We start from the raw sequence: 24,432 nt of genomic DNA on the forward strand, positions 1-24,432 counted from the left end.
ACATTTTTACCTTTTTTCACTGCCATATGATTTTTGAGCAACTTTAGCATGCAGGATAACAAGCACCATATCACCCCTTTCTCTCAAATATTTTTTCATACATTCCCTGGAAATAAAAATAGTAATGCTAAATAAGTTTTATATCATAGTATAAAAAGAAAAAAAAATGTCAAGTGGAATAAATAGTAAGTTTTAATTCTAAATAATTACATAGGATGAAAATCATTTTAGAAATATTAAAGTAACCTATCTCTAATTATAAGTATTTTAAACCTGATTTTGATTTTTAAAAGCTCTTCCGCCAAGAAAAATAAAATACACTAGCTTAAATGATTTAAACTTAAAGTAAAGCTTCAGTTTCATAAGATACGTAATCTTTCAGGTAGGAATTAACTAGATTGTATTTTAATATATGTGACATATTTTAAAAATATACTAATGGGTGATATTTTTCTCCCCTGTGGCAACATTGTCACAGAACAATACCGAGTTCTTGAAAAAAGATTTTTCTGTTAGGAAGTAAATAATTTTGGTTTTCCTCTCAGCAGAAATTTTCATTCCAGAAATTTTTTTATTTAGTTATTACTTTTGATTTCACATAGTTTTTAAAATCCTATATTACTAATTTGATATTATTTATTACTGCAACTGAATCTTGAAATGAAAACACGCATTTAGTAACCTTTTTTCGAAGAAACCGATTCTCGTGATTTCGCTTCAATCTTTTTTTCCCCCGGTAGTTACTGCTATGGATTTCACAACTTTTTTATGATTTTATTTTAATGTGATGAGAATTAACAAAATTGCTTAAAAGGAAATTATTAGTGTATTTTCCCCCTACAAAATGCAAGAATATCTGCCATAATATTAGATTTAAAAAAAAAAAATTAAGTTGACGTTTCCATGTTCGTTTTTTTCCCCCACCTAAATTAAAACCAGAATAATTTAAATTTTAAATTATTAATAAATAATTTAATTAATAAGAAATAAAAAAAATTAGTTATCTCACATTATTTATTTTAATTTTTACCTGAAAAACTAATCTATATTGATAGTGATAAGTCTAAAAGCTAATTAAAAATCACAGTACAGAAAATGAATACGATTTTCAACACACCAAAAACAAATCCATTTGTTTAAGAGACCATTTATAACCAAGAGTTAAATCAATCCAGTGATGAAGTCGTTCAGATACCCGAGAGCTTTCTGAGATTGTAAAAAAAAATCTGGTATATATTCATCTGGTGTCCATTCCTGCGAAAGAATAAAAAGTTTGAATGAGAAACTTTATTGCAGTGGACAGTGACTATAAACGTGTAACGACTATAATCATATAATTTTTCTATAATTCCATAATAGAGAAGATTAATTCTTAATGATACAATTCTTAATGAGTGCCTACCAAGATGTCAGTAAGTCAATATCTAAAATTTCCTAAACTGTAATAAGTACATCAAGGGTTTATTTACCTATAAAATAATCTTAATATATAACTGAACACACGTTTATTACATCAAAACTAGCAATATATGTGTTTTTATCTCATTCTTCTGGCATAATTTCTTTAAATAATTTTTGTATATTTTACCTAAATCTAAAAAAAAAGTGTCCCCCCCCCCCCCAAAAAAAAAGAAAATGTTCCTCAAGGGTATTTTTAGACAGAAATAAAAATTCACTTTTTTCTACTGTCCTTTTTTTATCAATGATTACTACATTCTAAGGGTTTTCAACTATCCTCCTATCATTATTTCATCTAATCTTCCAACTTGGTTTACGTAATTAAATAAAAAACAGAATTCACAGTATTGTTGCTTCATAATTATTAAAAAATGTGAAAAACACAGATAGGGGCTATTCAAGAAATTACTAAAAAAGAGAGGTAGATTGTATCCACAGTAATCCGATGTTGTAAATTAGATTATCAAAAAATTATTTTATACAACATATATTTAAGAAATTTTTTAAAAAATAAAAAAAACTATGTATAATTTCAGTAGCATCATCAAAAAAGTAAGTATTATTGGCATAGATCAATAAATTAGTCATATTTCACAAAAATAATAAACTTCAATTATTCAACTTAGCAAATAAAACTTAGTTTTAAAAATTCAAAAATTTGTCTCTTTCAACAAAAATAAAGTTAGCTGAATAAACTTTTATTTGCAAGAATTTTTAACTGAGAACAATTTAATCAATTACATAGCTGTTAGTAGTATACAAGATATGACAAAACTAATGGTTTCAACTATAAAGGGTAAAAGAATTTACCAAAGCAAAAAACTTTCAACAAAAAATGTGGGCTCAAAACCCAATGGGCAAGATGAAAGTGGGTCTTTCTTGAGAAAAAGGGAAAATATAGTAAACAAAATTTTTTATTCCAGATTGTCAAGAAATTTTGGATTGGTAATGGTTAGGAATATTTACTGGCAAAAGCTTATTTTTTCCAGGACATTGAAAAAAAATGAATAAAACCGAAATAAATTGAATGAAATGGGTGATAGTAAAAATAGCCAAATAGAATTGTTTAGCAATCTGTTCCTACATAAACATATTTGAATTTAAATAAATTACAATTTAATATAATAACAGGAAATGTAGTTTTTTTACATTCCTTTTTTAAAATAACTATACTTGTATTATTAAAGTTTCATGCTTAATGTTCTTTAAAGGAATTCCCAAGAGACGATAGATTTCTTAAATGAGGTCCATTCTTCATAGACTTATAAAAATAGAAAATTTTAAGCTCATTTCTCGAAGCTTATTGAAAAAACAAAAAATTAAATTTTCTGCCAAATTTGCATTCAGTTTGTTTTGATTACGACGTTTCTGACCTTCTATTTCTGTTACATGAGTTCTTTAATCTTAAATTTTAAATGAAATGCCTAAAGCATCTAGCTCACCCGTTGTTTAACCTCAAGGAACATTCTCACTGTTTAAGAAAAATTCGCGAATGGGAGACAGAGATTTGAAGCATAACCTGGTAAATGAAATCCTTTAACTAGAAAGGCTAAAATAAAAGACTTGGGTATAGAGAAGTACTAAAAACGGAAGAGAAAATATGTATTGAAAGTTTTTCAGACTTGCCATCACAGTTTGGACTTTTTGGAGAGGGGGTTAGATAGTTTCCATGACACTGGTTGGGATCATAGGTTCGCGTGCTTTCTGACAGCCCTGTCAAAATACGGTGGTTTGGAGTATAGTAACGAGACTTCGCTGAAGCTAGATGATTAAAGAAAATGACATAAATTATTACTTTTTATTTTTTAATAATAAAAATTAATTTTTTGATAATGCAATTAAATTGTAATTTATCTTTTCTTTGAAGAGGGAAATACCTTTGAAGAGTCACTCCATGACTTGTTTAGAACATTAATACAAAAAAATTCGCAAATATAATTATTACAAAAAATGTAGAAAACTATTGAAACTCAAAATCTAAAAATTGTGAACAGGATTCTGCTCACAATTTTCCCTGCATTCGAATGCAGTGAAAGACTTTTCTAAAAATAATAAAAAAGAGTGGTTTTAAACTATTATTCTTTTATTTAACTTTCTTTTATTTAACGTACTTTTACAAGCGTATTTAAAACTTTTCTTGCAACTTTAAGTTTCCAAACACTTACACTTGGTCTAAGGAAAAGTCAAAAGGGGTGTTTTAACTAAAATTAAAATTTCTGAAGTAAAAGAAAATGCAAATTTTTTAAGTATTACTTGCTTGTTAAAATCTTTAACATTTTTGAATCATACTTCGCGCTCCCTTAATTTTGAAAACATCTCTTTATTTTCTGAAAATATATTTTGTAATGTTTCATAATTTTGTATTGTTTCATAATTTTTTTTATATCTACCCTAAAGATTGGCATCACTACAGAAAAAAAAGCAACTAAAGCTTAATTCAAGACAAAAAATTTAAAAAAATGCTTTTTAAATAACATTTTCCAATTTATAAATGTTCAGGTTCTATTGATCTGATTGCTTTAACTCATTTTCGGTTAAAGCAAGGTGCGTAAAAACACCATTTCAATAAACATTTTTTTTATTAACACTGTGATGTATATTTTTCACTAATTTTATTCAATTCGACTTTTTGAAAATGTATAATTATTCCCTTTAAGATTGATCCTATGTTTTCATGACGGAAAAGAGTTGAGCGTTCAGTAAATAAAATAAAAATATAACAAATTTCATGAAAAAATAGCTAATGTTCAACTAATGGTTTGTCCATTGCTTTGGCCAATGGTGCATGCACGCAACGTTTTATTTTTTAAATAAAAAATTATTATTCATACACGAAATTTTTTTTGTGCCATAATGAATGTATCTTAAGCATATTTCAATCTAAAAAAAATACCACTTGCCACTCAATAATTTTCTAAAATCTCAGATTATTATTTGTGAAATTAGATCCATTAAAAAAGCCTAGAAAGAACTAGTTTTTCATTAATCAGTTTAAATGGTTCTTTATGGTTTAATTAGGCATTTTTTTCCTGTTATAAATTTTTCAGGTGTGATAGTGCGATATTTAATTTTTGTAACTGAGAACATAAAATTGTACACAGTAACTGAACAGTCAGTTTTAATTTCATAAATTATTGATTTCTACACATAAGACTTGGTAGACTGTTTAATTCTTCAATCCTTCAATTCTTAAAGTTGAAAATTTTCTAACTTGAGAAGAAATTTCCTTTCTTATTACTAATTAATTTGAATTTTAGCGTACTATTTTTGGTAATATTTAAATAGTATGTGTTCTAGAATGCACTTCGGGACAATAGCTAAGGGCGGATGATAATGGCAACGATACCAACCACAAAATTGAGGAAAATTAGATTAAGTGTGTAATAAAAGAAAATTAAATAAAAGAAAACTTTTCTTGGATTTGTATTTCAGTTCAGGTAAAAAACTTAAAACGAAATAAAAACTTGTAATATAATTGGTAAAAACAACAGACAAGAGAAAAATACCTAAAAAAGGAAAGAAAGTCATTAAAGGCCACTGGATTGAAAATCAGCTATCCGGTTTCTCCCTAAGCTCCAGAATTTTTCTTCTTCTTTCGTTTCCAGAGTTTTAAGCAAAGCTATCAAATTACTATTGTATCAAGCTTGACTACACACTTGACTGTTATGGCTGTTTTTTGAAAGGATCCGCCGTAATATGAAATGATGCTTTTTTGCGAATAATAATCAATTGTTACAACGGTAGTGAATTTGCAACTGTTTCTCATGACATGACTGTGGGGTCAAGTTTAGCCTATCTAAAGTCTGGGCTCTCTACGCCTATTTTGAAAATGTTTTGTTATCATTTGTGTTTCTCCTTTCTCAAAATATCAATTTATTATAAATATCAATTATTAGTTAATTACTCCTATCGGCCCAAAAATAGGGTACCATATGGGCCGAATAATCGCACCAAAGGAAATTTTTATAGAGCATTTAGGACCCAAAACCCTTTTTGACTTACGCATGGAACGAGGGGGCGTGGGTTCGAACCCCAGCTGTGGTCAAATTCTAAATTTCTTTATTTTTTTCTTCTTTTGTTTATTTTACATTATATTATTTATTTAATGTGTTTTTCGATATATTAAAGGTTTTTTTTATTTTTTTCTTCTTTTATTTATTTTACATTATATTATTTATATAATGTGTTTTTCGATATTATTAAAGAATCCCATACATAAAATAGAATTTTTTTATTCGGAAAATTTCACATAATGCTTAAAAACTGGAAAATTCCCGGAAAATTAGTTTCTTTATATTATATTATTTTTTAAACTCCTTTTACAATACTTTCACGATAGTTTAACATGCGAAATCTGTTCTATAATATACCGTTAGAAACCGTAATTGTGTTCAAATTTGATACAGCATTTAAATGATAAGTTGAACCATATTGTAATCAGGACCTGACTAAGGCAGGAGCATACGGGACAGTTGCCCAGGGCCCCCACATCAGAGGGTGCCCCCAAATTGAATAGAAAGTTTATTTTGCGTTTCCTTTCTTAAGGAAAGATTATCCGAAATCTCAATATACAATAAATATCTCGTGATAATTTTTTTATATACTGAATTTCTGTGCAATTTAATACCGTTCAGATGATAGTAATTAATAAAAATGCTAAGCAAAATGAAATCTATAGTTGCTAAAAATATATACGAGAGAATTTTCGACGTATCGCCTTTAGAATATGACACAAATGCATCCCTCTCATCCACTCTGATTATTTTTATTTTATACCATAACCATCGATGAACAACCGTCGTTTCCTCGTGGACCCAATTTTGGGTTCAAGACTACCAGTGTTCAACTCCGTAGCCTTGTCATTTTGAACCCAATCCAAGGGTACTCCTGTATCACGTATTTGGAGAAATTTGCCTTTATTGAGAATTTTTTTATGCAACTAACCAGCATTGGCGTAACATGGAGAAGAAACCCTCCCACGGTTAGCCTGACTACAAGAGGACCAATGATCCGTTAACCAATGAGGCTATTTCACGTCAGTACTGTAGTCGGTGCGAGTCAGGTGCACAATTCACATCGACTAGTCATCGTTGGGATTCGAACTCGGTTCACCTCATTGGAAGGCGAATGCTTAATCCCCTGAGCCAGCACCACTCATGACCTTTATAGTACATTATAAAAAATGCGTTTATGTTTTGAAGATTTCACGAATTTAAGCTTAAAGAGCGGCAATGGCTCAGGGAATAGAGCGTTTGCCTTCCAATGAGGCGAACTGGGTTTGAATCCCAGTTGATACAAATTCCGCTTCCGGCTTGCACCGACCACTGTGCTACATGAAATACCCTCAATGGTTGACGGATCATAGGTTAGAGTTCCCTTACAGTCAGGCTAACCGTGGGAGGCTCTCGTGGTCTTCCCCTCCATGTAACGCAAATAAGGGTTAGCTCCATCAAAAAGTCCATCACGAAGGCAAATTTCTCTCAATACTATACAGGAGTTCCCTTGTCTTTGGACTGGGTTCAAAATTACAAGGCTACGGAGTTAAACATTAGTAGTCGTAAACCCATAGAATCGGGTTGGCTGTTCAACGACGGTTGTAAAATTAAATAAAATTTAAGCTCGAAAGACGAAAAAAAAAAGAAGGAAAAACTCCGGCTCTGAACCATAGCCACCGAGAAATAAGGCCGTTGAGATCTCCAAGGTCTTTTAGCTACGTCACAAACAGTAGTTCTTAACTCATTAACCGCCAATTTTAAATATTTGTTATTGAACAACAGCTTCGTTTGTTCGTCGGTTACGCTATATTCTTCAGATTATTATTTAAATAATATTGTATTTCAGTACCGAAATGTAAAAGAAGTAATTATAAAAATGGGCCTAATGTGATTACAAAATGACTGAAAAGGTAATACAAAAATGGAACCATTCAATTAAACGCGACATTTATCAAGAAGCAACTAATAGCCGATTACCCATTAGCAAAATGGGTCCTGGTTTGGATTTCCTCACTTTTCAACTACAATAATCAAGAGTACTTTGGACACATCGGGCTGTTGCATGAACTTAATTATCCATTCTACCCATGTGGGTCGGTAAGTTCCCATATATATATATATATATATATATATATATATATATATATATATATATATATATATATATTTTAATTTTTAACGTTGTATATTTAATTAAAAGTTTGAGGCATAATGTTTCAGATCATTCGAAAGAGACTGATTTGTTTTTGAATGAATTGATGGTAATTTTCAGATCATTAAAATTGAATGGCCAGTTGAAAATTTTTAGCACTTCCTCCTTTTTGCTGTTAATTTAGATTCTAAGGCAGCAAAAGCTGCTCGAAACATTTGTGCTGTGTATGGATAGACTCACTCGTGGTTTGAAAATTTAAATTTTGACCTAACAGACGCCACTCGTTCTGTCCGTCTAATTGACTTCAATGAAGGGTGATTAAACTTAGTTTTGCGTGAAAATTAGCATCAAATGAAACGGCAGATAAAATAGCCATATTTTAAACATTTCAAAAAAGGAATGATGAAATTTTAATTACCAGCTCAATATGTTTTAGGTAATAAAAAAAAATTTCTGATTAGAAATTTGGAAACTTTCTCACATTCTTCTTCTATTCACTGATTTCATTTAAAGAATCGGAATAGTCTAGTTCTAAAAAGAAATTCTGTTTGAAATCTCTTTATCTTGCGATTTCAGACCGGCTAAAATATATTCAGTCCTAACAATATGAATTAAACTTACATGTTTTACAAGAGTTTCAGCGCTACATGTTTCTAAGTAAAAATCGTATTTTTTTCGTTATTTAAAGCTCTGATACCAGGAGTATTTAGTCACAAGATCTTCATATAAACTGTTAAGATTTTCCGTTACAGTTTTCTAATTTTTTTGTATAGTTTTAATTAAGGAAATAAGAATTTCAGTTAAGCAATTAGTACTTCTACAAGGATCTGCTTTTGTGGAATAATCAAAAGCTTTGAAAGCTATAAAATCTTAAACGCAATGGAAACTATTAGCTGTTTTAATAGAATTGTATTTCGAGGATATAAAGCAGTTCAGAAAACTTCATTGTTAGTGTGTACACTTTTGTCAGTAGAAAATTATCTTGGTCGAGATTGCTTACCATAATGGAGAACTTATATAGCTAGAATATTACGTTCGTGTAATAATGGAAGATTAAGATTTAATAATGGTTTTGACAAGGTCTTCTTCCCAGCCCTTTAGCATTTAGAAAACTAGAATTCTGAAGAAACTAAGTGAACCATTTGAACAGTTTATTTTATTCAGTAAATTTTGTTCTATTGAACTTACTCTCAAAATGTTACGTCCCGCAGTGGACTGATCGTTAAGAAACGGTTTCCAGCAGATCATCGAAGTCAAGCATCACTGGCTGCGGTCAATGTGCGGGTAGGTGACCACATGGATCAGTCTGCGTTGGGACCGATGGTGTGCGGTATTGGCCCCCGTTAAACTGTTCTACCGTAAAGTGCTTGACTTCGCGTGCAAGTCGTCGGGCTTCCGAAGCGGGGGTGGCATCCCCTCTGTGGTGGATCAAAATTGTGATGGCATGTCTTCGGATCATCCTCAGGGATGTTTCCCAGACCGTCGCCAATAGCCCATTGTGCAGCTCTAGTGCGACGCAAATGAACAAATCAATCAATCATCAAAATGTTACTAAATTTTCTTATTTTAAAAGTTTTAAAAATGCTCTAAAAACTTTATTAGTCTACTTTTTAACTACAAAAACTGTTTAGATTTGGTTACCTGGTGCATAAAGAGCTTTCAATGAATAAGAAGAATTACATAAAATAACAAAATTTAGTATAACATACTAGTACACAATGAGAAAAATTTTTTAACCGACGCAGATCGGACGCTAGTATTTCTTATATATATTTTCAAGTTCTCTAATTACAAGTAAAAATATATTTTGAATTTTAAAAACAATTCAATAGTTACTGAAAAATCGTTACTTTATACTAAAATATAAAATCCAAATACAAAATTTTTAGACATATTTCCAAAATTTGATTTTTTAAATTACCTGTAATATCGGAAAATTATAATTGATATTTCATGGTTTTAAAAAGATCTCTGCTCTCCACCTCAGCATTTGGAATATTCTGAAGCCACTAAGAGAACCATTTGAGCAGTTAATTTAATTCTTCAAATTTCGTTCTATTGAACCTAGTCACATTTAACTCAAAATTTTTTTGTAAGTTTTAAATTAAATTTTAGCTTTATTAGTCTAATCTTTAAATAAAAAAACTTTTTCAAATTTGGAAACTACGTGTAAAAGAGCTTTCAATGAATAAAAAGAATTACATAAAATAACGGAGCTTGGTTTGTTAACCTACCAATACACAATTCCTTAACCTTTGACGCAGATGAGCCAATTTCCCTTTTATATACTTTTGACACCTTAATTGCAAGTAAAAATATATTTCGGTATAATAAATCATAAAATCAGTCTAATATTTACTAAAAAATCTTAAATAATCTGAAATCTATACTGAAATATATAATCCAAAAAGTAGTTTTAATTTTTTTATTTATAATCAAAAATTTAATAATTGATTTTGTTAATTAAGGAAACTTCAATGATGAACTTCATTTTAATAAGTGTAAGTTTAGAAGTGAGCCGCGTTACAAGAATTTTATCTATACAGCAACAACAAGTAAAGAAATTGACGTACTACAATATTTTCAATTGCTTTGACTTTTATGTAATATAATGAAAAAGTACGACACGTTTAATGAAATTTCTGGGTCAAAGAATTAATAACACTTCATTAACTTTATTGAAAATGCGTACACTTTAGTCAGTAGATTGCTTTTCATAATAGAAAATTTATATAACTAAAATATTACGTTCGTGTCGTAATGGAAAGTTAAAAGTTGAAATTTAATAAAGGTCTCTTCCCATCCCTTCAACATTTGGAAAATTAGAATTCTGAAGAAACTAATAGTGAACCATTTGAACCGTTGATTTCATTTTGTTCCATTTAACAAATTGGGGACAGAAGAAAGTTTGATGAGTCCAAATTCACTCACCTTCATGGAACTGGAATCGAAAAAGAAAAAAGAAGACAATGTTTATTGGCTTGTACCCCCCCCCCCGCCAAGCATCACTGGTACCAAAGTACCCGTCCAGGAGGTGCACGCAATATTCAGTGCAACCGCAAGGACCAGACAGCGCTTACCAGGCTTACCAGCGGCCAGCTTCAGTCTCTTTCTTTCGAGGGTAGTGATAAAAATTTTCTTCGGCAGCCATGTTTGAACCATAGACCCCTACTTAGGGTCCGAGTTTGAAAATTATACCTTGTCATTAAAGGGAGCTAGGGGGTCTCGAAATTTGAACCTTTCTCGAGCCATTTTATTTTTTTTAATCTTTTTTTTATTATTCCATTACGCTTTCTTTGCTGGATTTCACACACAGAAAACAAACCATGCATGCCAGAATATCCAAAATGTTACAAAAGAAGTCGAAAAAGAGCAAATAAACTGATTTTCCAGGATTTTTCCAGTTTTTTCCCATTTTCCAAATTAAAAAAAAATTATTTCCAACATGCAGAAACCTACAGAATATCGAAAAACACATAAAAAATAATATAATTTAAAATAAACAATAAAAATAGAAGAAAATTTTCTGAAAATTTGTCCGTTCCTGGGATTCGAACCCAGGAAACCTCCCTCCAGCAGCGAACTTGCTTTTCTGGTGCCTACCATCCAGTCCACGGTGATACGTGAAGCCTACCACAGTTTCGCTTCAAAAGCTCTCTCCTCTCATCTTCGCAATATACCTTTAGCATTTGGCAATCTCTGATAATAAATCCAAAAATTTCCCAATAAATTGTTTAAAAATTATTCTTACACTTAAAATATTATCTTAAATGCAAATTACTAATCTTTTGAAAATGCAATTTTGTTCCCAAACTGTTCAGCTGTAATGTATCTTAATCTTAAGTGAACTGATTGTACATTTTTTAGTGTTTTATCTACAAAGTGTTTACTAAATTCGATTTTTAAACTCTAGTATTTAACTATTTGCATATGAGCCCTGCTTATGTGTCTGGAAAACGAATATATTTATGCATTGCAATTAAATCGAGTGTATACCTGATGACACCTACTTTCTTAAAACTAATGTAATAATTTTTTTGATTTGCTTTTTGTAGTAATGACTTTTTCATTTCATCACGTTCTTGATATTTCAAAGGTTCACCTCACCAATATATCACAGATATTAACTGTTATTACAGTTTATTTTAACTGTGTGATGAAATTTATTTTTATAATGTATTCATAAATGCAGTTGTATAAATGTATAAGAAAAGGTTGAAAAAAAGTAATACGAAATAAATTTGTTGCAGAGACACTAACTGTTTGCAAACCTTTCGTGTAGTTCTAATTATGCTCTTCTGTTATGTGAACAAATCAACTGTTCTTTGATATTTCAGTCCTCACATAATTGGTGGATCAACTGTTCAACCTTTATTTGCAGTCTATCAATTATTACAAGCTTTATGTTCTGCGCATGATTCCAGTGTATTTTTGGGATCTATTACCTTCTCTGTAATAAGAGTGAAAAAAAATATGTGGATAAAAGTTGCACCAAAAATGTTTCTTCCTGTTGAGGAATCTATACATGCTAATAATTCCTTAAAAATACAAAGATAAAAAAAGCAAACTTGCCTATAATAAAAATACATTTATTATAGGCAACGATCGTCATTCGATGGTCGACATTCAAATTTTTTCTTTTTGTTTATATTATTTTTTTAAATATATTTTTTGATATTTTAACGTGAACTGTATGTAAAAAAAATATGGTGTTCTGTATATAAAAAAAAACTATTTTTTCTTTGGGAAATAGCTAATAAACGGATAAATTTCGGATAATTTTATTTAGTTATTTATTTTAATTCATATTATTTTTTTAACTTCTTTTCAATATTTTAAAGCAAATAAAATGTTCTATATTAGAAAAGAAATACTTTTCTTTGTTAAAGAGCGAATAAAGGCAGAAAACGGGACAGAAGTCACATCAGGAGGCACGCACACATCACAACCCGTAACTCCCTATAATATTAACATATAAATTTCAAACTCCGCCCAAAATTCGAATTTCATGTATGGAACATATGTACCGAAGGATTTTTTTATATACCAATTAGTGGGCCCGCAATCTGCCAAAATAAGTTTTGTTTACTGACCGGGAGGAGGGGTTTTAAGCTAAATATTCGCGAGCAGGCACGTGAATTTTGGCGCAGTTTGTAAAGCTGTGTGGCAAGTCAGATTTGGTGTCCCGGGGGCTATGGGTTCGAAACCCTGCGACGGTCGACAGTCAAATCTTTTCTTTTTTTATATATAATTTTTCATATAAATTTTTTTATATTTTAATGTGAATCAAGTGTTCTGTATATAAAAAAAAACTATTTTTTCATTGGGAAATAGCGAATAATAGCTAATAATCGGAAAAATTTCTGATAATTTTTATTCATTTATTTATTTTAATTTATATTGCCAATTTAACTTTTTTTCAATATTTTAAAGCGAATAAAGTGTTCTATATGAGAAAAGAAATATTTTTCTTTGTTAAAGAGCGAATAATGGCAGAAAAAGGGACAAAAGTCATATCAGGAGGCACGCACACATCACACCCCGTAACTCCCTATAATATGAACCTAAAAATTTTAAACTCCGCCTAAAATTAGAATTTAATGAATGGAACATATGTACCGAAGGATTTTTTTATATACCAATTGGTGGGCCCACAATCTGCCAAAGTAAGTTTTGTTTACTGATCGGGAGGATGCGTTTTAAGCTAAATATTCGCGGCGCAGGCATGTGAATCATGGCGCAGTTGGTAAAGCTGTGTGGCAAGTTAGATTTGTTGTCCCGGGGGCCATGGGTTCGAAACCCTGCAAGGGTCGACATTCAAATTCTTCTTTTCTTTATATTATTTTTTTTAATATATTTTTTGATATTTTAACCTGAATCAAGTGTTCTATATATAAAAAAAAACTATTGTTTCTTTGGGAAATAGCTAATAATAGCTAATAGTCGGATAAATTTCGGATATATTTTATTTATTTATTTATTTTAACTTATATTATTTTTTTAACTTCTTTTCAATATTTTAAATCGAATAAAGTGTTCTATATGAGAAAAGAAATATTTTTCTTTGTTAAAGAGCGAATAATGACTGAAAAAGGGACAAAAGTTATATCAGGAGGCACGCACGCATCACAACCCGTAACTCCCTATAATATTAACCTATAAATTTCAAACTCCTCCTAAAATTAGAATTTAATGAATCGAACAATTGTACGGAAGAATTTTTTTATATACAAATTAGTGGGCCCACAATCTGCCAAAATAAGTTTTGTTTACAGACCGGGAGGAGGCGTTTTAAGCTAAATATTCGCGGGCAGGCATGTGAATCATGGCGCAGTTGGTAAAGGTGGGAGGCAAGTCAGATTTGGTGTCCCGGGGGCTATGGGTTCGAAACCCTGCGACGGTCGACATTTAAATCTTTTCTTTCTTTTATATTATTTTTTTTTATAAATTTTTTCATATTTTAATGTGAATCAAGTGTTCTATGTATAAAAAAAAACTATTTTTTCTTTGTTAAATAGCGAATAGTAGCTAATAATCGGATAAATTTCTGATAAATTTTATTCATTTATTTATTTTAATTTAAATTGTTTATTTAACTTTTTTTTCAATATTTTAAAGCGAATAAAGTGTTCTATATGAGGAAAGAAATATTTTTCTTTGATAAAGAGCGAATAATGGCTGAAAAAGGGACAAAAATCATATCAGGAGGCACGCACACATAACACCCTGTAACTCACTATAATATTAACCTATGAATTTCAAACTCCGCCTAAAATTAGAATTTAATGTATAGAACATATGTACCGAAGGATTTTTTTATATACCAATAAGTGGGCCCACAATCTGCCAAAATAAGTTTTGTTTACTGACCGGGAGGAGGCGTTTTTAGCTAAATATTTGCGGGCAGGCATGTGAATCATGGCGCAATTGGTAAAGCTGTGTGGCAAGTTAAATTTGGTGTCCCGGGAGCTATGGGTTCGAAACCCTGCGACGGTCGACATTCTAATTTTTTTTTTAAATATATTTTTTGATATTTTAATGTGAATCAAGTTTATATAAAAAAAAAATATTTTTTCTTTGGGAAATAGCGAATAATAGCTAATAAACGGATACATTTCGGATAGTTTTTATTTATTTATTTATTTTAATTTATATTATTTTTTTAGCTTCTTTTCAATATTTTAAAGCGAATAAAGTGTTCTATATGAGAAAAGAAATATTTTTCTTTATTAAAGAGCGAATAATGTCTGAAAAAGGGACAAAAGTCATATCAGGAGGCACGCACACATCACACCCCGTAACTCCCTATAACATTAATTTATAAATTTCAAACTCCGCCTAAAATTAGAATTTAATGTATGGAACATATGTACCGAAGGATTTTTTTATATACCAAATAGTGGGCCCACAATCTGCCAAAATAAGTTTTGTTTACTGACCGGGAGGAGGCGTTTTAAGCTAAATATTCGCGGGCAGGCATGTGAATCATGGCGCAGTTGGTAAAGCTGCGTGGCAAGTCAGGTTTGGTGTCCCGGGGGCTATGGGTTCGAAACCCTGCAACGGTCGACATTCTAATTTCTTTTTTTTTTATATATATTATATTTTTTTAATATATTTTTTAATATTTTAATGTGAATCAAGTGTTCTGTATATAAAAAATAACCATTTTTTCTTTGGGAAATAGCGAATAATAGCTAATAAAGGAATACATTTCGGATAATTTTTATTTATTTATTTATTTTAATTTATATTATTTTTTTTAGCTTCTTTTCAATATTTTAAAGCGAATAAAGTGTTCTATATGACAAAAGAAATATTTTTCTTTGTTAAAGAGCGAATAATGGCTGAAAAAGGGACAAAAGTCATATCAGCAGGCACGCACACATAACACCCCGTAACTCCCTATAATATTAACCTATAAATTTCAAACTCCGCCTAAAATTAGAATTTAATGTATGGAACATATGTACCGAAGGATTTTTTTATATACCAATTAGTGGGCCCACAATCTGCCAAAATAAGTTTTGTTTACTGACCGGGAGGAGGCGTTTTAAGCTAAATATTCGCGGGCAGGCATGTGAATCATGGTGCAGTTGGTAAAGCTGTGTGGCAAGTCAGGTTTGGCGTCCCGGGGGCTATGGGTTCGTAGCCCTGCGAGGGCCGACATTCAAATTTTTTCTTTTCGTTATATTATTTTTTTTAATATATTTTCTTATATTTTAACCTGAATCAAGTGTTCTGTATATAAAAAATAACTATTTTTTCTTTGGGAAATAGCGAATAATAGCTAATAAACGGATACATTTCGGATAGTTTTTATTTATTTATTTATTTTAATATATATTTTTTTTTTAGCTTCTTTTCAATATTTTAAAGCGATTAAAGTGTTCTATATGACAAAAGAAATATTTTTCTTTGTTAAAGAGCGAATAATGGCTGAAAAAGGGACAAAAGTCATATCAGGAGGCACGCACACATAACACCCCGTAACTCCCTATAATATTAACCTATAAATTTCAAACTCCGCCTAAAATTAGAATTTAATGTATGGAACATATGTACGGAAGGATTTTTTTATATACCAATTAGTGGGCCCACAATCTGCCAAAATAAGTTTTGTTTACTGACCGGGAGGAGGCGTTTTAAGCTAAATATTCGCGGGCAGGCATGTGAATCATGGCGCAGTTGGTAAAGCTGTGTGGCAAGTCAGGTTTGGTGTCCCGGGGGCTATGGGTTCGTAGCCCTGCGAGGGCCGACGTTCAAATTTTTTCTTTTCTTTATATTATTTTTTTTAATACATTTTCTTATATTTTAACCTGAATCAAGTGTTCTGTATATAAAAAATAACTATTTTTTCTTTGGGAAATAGCGAATAATAGCTAATAAACGGATACATTTCGGATAGTTTTTATTTATTTATTTATTTTAATGTATATTATTTTTTTAGCTTCTTTTTAATATTTTAAAGCGAATAAAGTGTTCTATATGACAAAAGAAATATTTTTCTATGTTAAAGAGCGAATAATGGCTGAAAAAGGGACAAAAGTCATATCAGGAGGCACGCACACATAACACCCCGTGACTCCCTATAATATTAACCTATAAATTTCAAACTCCGCCTAAAATTAGAATTTAATGTATGGAACATATGTACTGACGGATTTTTTTATATACCAATTAGTGGGCCCACAATCTGCCGAAATAAGTTTTGTTTACTGACCGGGAGGAGGCGTTTTAAGCTAAATATTCGCGGGCAGGCATGTGAATCATGCCACAGTTGGTAAAGCTGTGTGGCAAGTCAGGTTTGGTGTCCCGAGGGCTATGGGTTCGTAGCCCTGCGAGGGCCGACATTCAAATTTTTTCTTTTCTTTATATTATTTTTTTTAATATATTTTTTTATATTTTAACCTGAATCAAGTGTTCTGTATATAAAAAATAACTATTTTTTCTTTGGGAAATAGCGAATAATAGCTAATAAACGGATACATTTCGGATAGTTTTTATTTATTTATTTATTTTAATTTATATTATTTTTTTAGCTTCTTTTTAATATTTTAAAGCGATTAAAGTGTTCTATATGACAAAAGAAATATTTTTCTTTGTTAAAGAGCGAATAATGGCTGTAAAAGGGACAAAAGTCATATCAGGAGGCACGCACACATAACACCCCGTAACTCCCTATAATATTAACCTATAAATTTCAAACTCCGCCTAAAATTAGAATTTAATGTATGGAACATATGTACCGAAGGATTTTTTTATATACCAATTAGTGGGCCCACAATCTGCCAAAATAAGTTTTGTTTACTGACCGGGAGGAGGCGTTTTAAGCTAAATATTCGCGGGCAGGCATGTGAATCATGGCGCAGTTGGTAAAGCTGTGTGGCAAGTCAGGTTTGGTGTCCCGGGGGCTATGGGTTCGTAGCCCTGCGAGGGCCGACGTTCAAATTTTTTCTTTTCTTTATATTATTTTTTTTAATACATTTTCTTATGTTTTAACCTGAATCAAGTGTTCTGTATATAAAAAATAACTATTTTTTCTTTGGGAAATAGCGAATAATAGCTAATAAACGGATACATTTCGGATAGTTTTTATTTATTTATTTATTTTAATGTATATTATTTTTTTAGCTTCTTCTTAATATTTTAAAGCGAATAAAGTGTTCTATATGACAAAAGAAATATTTTTCTATGTTAAAGAGCGAATAATGGCTGAAAAAGGGACAAAAGTCATATCAGGAGGCACGCACACATAACACCCCGTGACTCCCTATAATATTAACCTATAAATTTCAAACTCCGCCTAAAATTAGAATTTAATGTATGGAACATATGTACCGAAGGATTTTTTTATATACCAATTAGTGGGCCCACAATCTGCCAAAATAAGTTTTGTTTACTGACCGGGAGGAGGCGTTGTAAGCTAAATATTCGCGGGCAGGCATGTGAATCATGGCGCAGTTGGTAAAGCTGTGTGGCAAGTCAGGTTTGGTGTCCCGGGGGCTAAGGGTTCGTCGCCCTGCGAGGGCCGACATTCAAATTTTTTCTTTTCTTTATATTATTTTTTTTAATATATTTTCTTACATTTTAACCTGAATCAAGTGTTCTGTATATAAAAAATAACTATTTTTTCTTTGGGAAATAGCGAATAATAGCTAATAAACGGATACATTTCGGATAGTTTTTATTTATTTATTTATTTTAATTTATATTATTTTTTTAGCTTCTTTTTAATATTTTAAAGCGAATAAAGTGTTCTATATGACAAAAGAAATATTTTTCTTTGTTAAAGAGCGAATAATGGCTGAAAAAGGGACAAAAGTCATATCAGGAGGCACGCACACATAACACCCCGTAACTCCCTATAATATTAACCTATAAATTTCAAACTCCGCCTAAAATTAGAATTTAATGTATGGAACATATGTACCGAAGGATTTTTTTATATACCAATTAGTGGGCCCACAATCTGCCAAAATAAGTTTTGTTTACTGACCGGGAGGAGGCGTTTTAAGCTAAATATTCGCGGGCAGGCATGTGAATCATGGCGCATTTGGTAAAGCTGTGTGGCAAGTCAGGTTTGGTGTCCCGGGGGCTATGGGTTCGTAGCCCTGCGAGGGCCGACATTCAAATTTTTTCTTTTCTTTATATTATTTTTTTTAATATATTTTCTTACATTTTAACCTGAATCAAGTGTTCTGTATATAAAAAATAACTATTTTTTCTTTGGGAAATAGCGAATAATAGCTAATAAACGGATACATTTCGGATAGTTTTTATTTATTTATTTATTTTAATTTATATTATCTTTTTTAGGTTCTTTTTAATATTTTAAAGCGAATAAAGTGTTCTATATGACAAAAGAAATATTTTTCTTTGTTAAAGAGCGAATAATGGCTGAAAAAGGGACAAAAGTCATATCAGGAGGCACGCACACATAACACCCCGTAACTCCCTATAATATTAACCTATAAATTTCAAACTCCGCCTAAAATTAGAATTTAATGTATGGAACATATGTACTGAAGGATTTTTTTATATACCAATTAGTGGGCCCACAATCTGCCAAAATAAGTTTTGTTTACTGACCGGGAGGAGGCGTTTTAAGCTAAATATTCGCGGGCAGGCATTTGAATCATGGCGCAGTTGGTAAAGCTGTGTGGCAAGTCAGGTTTGGTGTCCCGGGGGCTATGGGTTCGTAGCCCTGCGAGGGCCGACATTCAATTTTTTTCTTTTCTTTATAATATTTTTTTTAATATATTTTCTTATATTTTAACCTGAATTAAGTGTTCTGTATATAAAAAATAACTATTTTTTCTTTGGGAAATAGCGAATAATAGCTAATAAACGGATACATTTCGGATAGTTTTTATTTATTTATTTATTTTAATTTATATTATTTTTTTAGCTTCTTTTTAATATTTTAAAGCGAATAAAGTGTTCTATATGACAAAAGAAATATTTTTCTTTGTTAAAGAGCGAATAATGACTGAAAAAGGGACAAAAGTCATATCAGGAGGCACGCACACATAACACCCCGTAACTCCCTATAATATTAACCTATAAATTTCAAACTCCGCCTAAAATTAGAATTTAATGTATGGAACATATGTACCGAAGGATTTTTTTATATACCAATTAGTGGGCCCACAATCTGCCAAAATAAGTTTTGTTTACTGACCGGGAGGAGGCGTTTTCAGCTAAATATTTGCGGGCAGGCATGTGAATCATGGCGCAGTTGGTAAAGCTGTGTGGCAAGTCAGATTTGGTGTCCCAGGGGCTATGGGTTCGAAACCCTGCGACGGTTGACATTCAAATCTTTTCTTTTTTTTATAATATTTTTTTTATAAATTTTTTTATATTTTAATGTGAATCAAGTGTTCTGTGTATTAAAAAAAACTATTTTTTCTTTGTTAAATAGCGAATAATAGCTAATAATCGGATAAATTTCTGATAAATTTTATTCATTTATTTATTTTAATTTAAATTGTTTATTTAACTTTTTTTCAATATTTTAAAGCGAATAAAGTGTTCTATATGAGGAAAGAAATATTTTTCTTTGTTAAAGAGCGAATAATGGCTGAAAAAGGGACAAAAGTCATATCAGGAGGCACGCACACATAACACCCCGTATCTCCCTATAATATTAACCTATAAATTTCAAACTCCGCCAAAAATTGGAATTTAATGTATGGAACATATGTACCGAAGGATTTTTTTATATACCAATTAGTGGGCCCACAATCTGCCAAAATAAGTTTTGTTTACTGACCGGGAGGAGGCGTTTTTAGCTAAATATTTGCGGACAGACATGTGAATCATGGCGCAGTTGGTAAAGCTGTGTGTCAAGTCAGGTTTGGTGTCCCGGGGGCTATGGGTTCGTAGCCCAGCGAGGGCCGACATTCAAATTTTTTCTTTTCTTTATATTATTTTTTTTAATATATTTTCTTATATTATAACCTGAATCAAGTGTTCTGTATATAAAAAATAACTATTTTTTCTTAGGGAAATAGCGAATAATAGCTAATAAACGGATACATTTCGGATAGTTTTTATTTATTTATTTATTTTAATTTATATTATTTTTTTAGCTTCTTTTCAATATTTTAAAGCGAATAAAGTGTTCTATATGACAAAAGAAATATTTTTCTTTGTTAAAGAGCGAATAATGGCTGAAAAAGGGACAAAATTCATATCAGGAGGCACGCACACATAACACCCCGTAACTCCCTATAATATTAACCTATAAATTTCAAACTCCGCCTAAACTTAGAATTTAATGTATGGAACATATGTACCGAAGGATTTTTTTATATACCAATTAGTGGGCCCACAATCTGCCAAAATAAGTTTTGTTTACTGAAAGGGAGGAGGCGTTTTAAGCTAAATATTCGCGGGCAGGCATGTGAATCATGGCGCAGTTGGTAAAGCTGTGTGGCAAGTTGGGTTTGGTGTCCCGGGGGCTATGGGTTCGTAGCCCTGCGAGGGCCGACATTCAAATTTTTTCTTTTCTTTATATTATTTTTTTTAATATATTTTCTTATATTTTAGCCTGAATCAAGTGTTCTGTATATAAAAAATAACTATTTTTTCTTTGGGAAATAGCGAATAATAGCTAATAAACGGATACATTTCGGATAGTTTTTATTTATTTATTTATTTTAATTTATATTATTTTTTTAGCTTCTTTTCAATATTTTAAAGTGAATAAAGTGTTCTATATGACAAAAGAAATATTTTTCTTTGTTAAAGAGCGAATAATGGCTGAAAAAGGGACAAAAGTCATATCAGGAGGCACGCACACATAACACCCCGTAAATCCCTATAATATTAACCTATAAATTTCAAACTCCGCCTAAAATTAGAATTTAATGTATGGAACATATGTACCGAAGGATTTTTTTATATACCAATTAGTGGGCCCACAATCTGCCAAAATAAGTTTTGTTTACTGACCGGGAGGAGGCGTTTTAAGCTAAAAATTCGCGGGCAGGCATGTGAATCATGGCGCAGTTGGTAAAGCTGTGTGGCAAGTCAGGTTTGGTGTCCCGGGGGCTATGGGTTCGTAGCCCTGCGAGGGAAGACATTCAAATTTTTTCTCTTCTATATATTATTTTTTTTAACATATTTTCTTATATTATAACCTGAATCAAGTGTTCTGTATATAAAAAATAACTATTTTTTCTTTGGGAAATAGCGAATAATAGCTAATAAACGGATACATTTCGGATAGTTTTTATTTATTTATTTATTTTAATTTCTAATATTTTTTTAGCTTCTTTTAATATTTTAAAGCGAATAAAGTGTTCTATATGACAAAAGAAATATTTTTCTTTTTTAAAGAGCGAATAATGGCTGAAAAAGGGACAAAAGTCATATCTGGAAGCACGCACACATAACACCCCGTAACTCCCTATAATATTAACCTATATATTTCAAACTCCTCCTAAAATTAGAATTTAATGTATGGAACATATGTACTGAAGGAATTTTTTATATACCAATTAGTGGGCCCACAATCTGCCAAAATAAGTTTTGTTTACTGACCGGGAGGAGGCGTTTTAAGCTAAATATTCGCGGGCAGGCATGTGAATCATTGCGCAGTTGGTAAAGCTGTGTGGCAAGTCAGGTTTGGTGTCCCGGGGGCTATGGGTTCGTAGCCCTGCGAGGGCCGACATTCAAATTTTTTCTCTTCTATATATTATTTTTTTTAACATATTTTCTTATATTATAACCTGAATCAAGTGTTCTGTATATAAAAAATAACTATTTTTTCTTTGGGAAATAGCGAATAATAGCTAATAAACGGATACATTTCGGATAGTTTTTATTTATTTATTTATTTTAATTTATATTATTTTTTTAGCTTCTTTTCAATATTTTAAAGCGAATAAAGTGTTCTATATGACAAAAGAAATATTTTTTTTTGTTAAAGAGCGAATAATGGCTGAAAAAGGGACAAAAGTCATATCAGGAGGCACGCACACATAACACCCCGTAACTCCCTATAATATTAACCTATAAATTTCAAACTCCGCCTAAAATTAGAATTTAATGTATGGAACATATGTACCGAAGGATTTTTTTATATACCAATTAGTGGGCCCACAATCTGCCAAAATATGTTTTGTTTACTGACCGGGAGGAAGCGTTTTAAGCTAAATATTCGCGGGCAGGCATGTGAATCATGGCGCAGTTGGTAAAGCTGTGTGTCAAGTCAGGTTTGGTGTCCCGGGGGCTATGGGTTCGTAGCCCAGCGAGGGCCGACATTGAAATTTTTTCTTTTCTTTATATTATTTTTTTTAATATATTTTCTTATATTATAACCTGAATCAAGTGTTCTGTATATAAAAAATAACTATTTTTTCTTAGGGAAATAGCGAATAATAGCTAATAAACGGATACATTTCGGATAGTTTTTATTTATTTATTTATTTTAATTTATATTATTTTTTTAGCTTCTTTTCAATATTTTAAAGCGAATAAAGTGTTCTATATGACAAAAAAAATATTTTTCTTTGTTAAAGAGCGAATAATGGCTGAAAAAGGGACAAAAGTCATATCAGGAGGCACGCACACATAACACCCCGTAACTCCCTATAATATTAACCTATAAATTTCAAACTCCGCCTAAACTTAGAATTTAATGTATGGAACATATGTACCGAAGGATTTTTTTATATACCAATTAGTGGGCCCACAATCTGCCAAAATAAGTTTTGTTTACTGAAAGGGAGGAGGCGTTTTAAGCTAAATATTCGCGGGCAGGCATGTGAATCATGGCGCAGTTGGTAAAGCTGTGTGGCAAGTTGGGTTTGGTGTCCCGGGGGCTATGGGTTCGTAGCCCTGCGAGGGCCGACATTCAAATTTTTTCTTTTCTTTATATTATTTTTTTTAATATATTTTCTTATATTTTAGCCTGAATCAAGTGTTCTGTATATAAAAAATAACTATTTTTTCTTTGGGAAATAGCGAATAATAGCTAATAAACGGATACATTTCGGATAGTTTTTATTTATTTATTTATTTTAATTTATATTATTTTTTTAGCTTCTTTTCAATATTTTAAAGTGAATAAAGTGTTCTATATGACAAAAGAAATATTTTTCTTTGTTAAAGAGCGAATAATGGCTGAAAAAGGGACAAAAGTCATATCAGGAGGCACGCACACATAACACCCCGTAAATCCCTATAATATTAACCTATAAATTTCAAACTCCGCCTAAAATTAGAATTTAATGTATGGAACATATGTACCGAAGGATTTTTTTATATACCAATTAGTGGGCCCATAATCTGCCAAAATAAGTTTTGTTTACTGACCGGGAGGAGGCGTTTTAAGCTAAAAATTCGCGGGCAGGCATGTGAATCATGGCGCAGTTGGTAAAGCTGTGTGGCAAGTCAGGTTTGGTGTCCCGGGGGCTATGGGTTCGTAGCCCTGCGAGGGCCGACATTCAAATTTTTTCTCTTCTATATATTATTTTTTTTAACATATTTTCTTATATTATAACCTGAATCAAGTGTTCTGTATATAAAAAATAACTATTTTTTCTTTGGGAAATAGCGAATAATAGCTAATTTCGGATACATTTCGGATAGTTTTTATTTATTTATTTATTTTAATTTATATTATTTTTTTAGCTTCTTTTTAATATTTTAAAGCGTATAAAGTGTTCTATATGACAAAAGAAATATTTTTCTTTGTTAAAGAGCGAATAATGGCTGAAAAAGGGACAAAAGTCATATCAGGAGGCACGCACACATAACACCCCGTAACTCCCTATAATATTAACCTATAAATTTCAAACTCCGCCTAAAATTAGAATT

General features: G+C 31.1%; 1 protein-coding gene across 44 annotated transcripts in view; it reads right to left on the reverse strand.

Annotated features, from left to right (window-relative positions):
- Positions 1–2,847, reverse strand: part of LOC147800858 (uncharacterized) — a 51,540-nt gene extending 48,693 nt beyond the window's left edge. For 28 of the 44 annotated variants that reach the window (XM_087156260.1, XM_087156255.1, XM_087156253.1 and 25 more), the window contains exons 1-3: positions 2,632–2,846; positions 1,118–1,254; positions 11–106 (exon numbers count right to left, since the gene is read on the reverse strand). The gene's annotated coding sequence lies outside the window, so the exon portion shown is untranslated. Of the gene's footprint in view, positions 1–10; positions 107–1,117; positions 1,255–2,607 lie in introns of all 44 variants that reach the window. The other 16 variants (XM_087156289.1, XM_087156281.1, XM_087156282.1 and 13 more) reach the window with 5 other exon arrangements.
- Between the last annotated feature and the right edge of the window lie 21,585 nt (positions 2,848–24,432).

The sequence above is a fragment of the Parasteatoda tepidariorum genome, unplaced genomic scaffold (genome assembly GCF_982258835.1).
Source record: "Parasteatoda tepidariorum strain Cologne lab strain unplaced genomic scaffold, Ptep-v5.0 scaffold_12, whole genome shotgun sequence".
Lineage (NCBI taxonomy): Eukaryota > Metazoa > Arthropoda > Arachnida > Araneae > Theridiidae > Parasteatoda > Parasteatoda tepidariorum.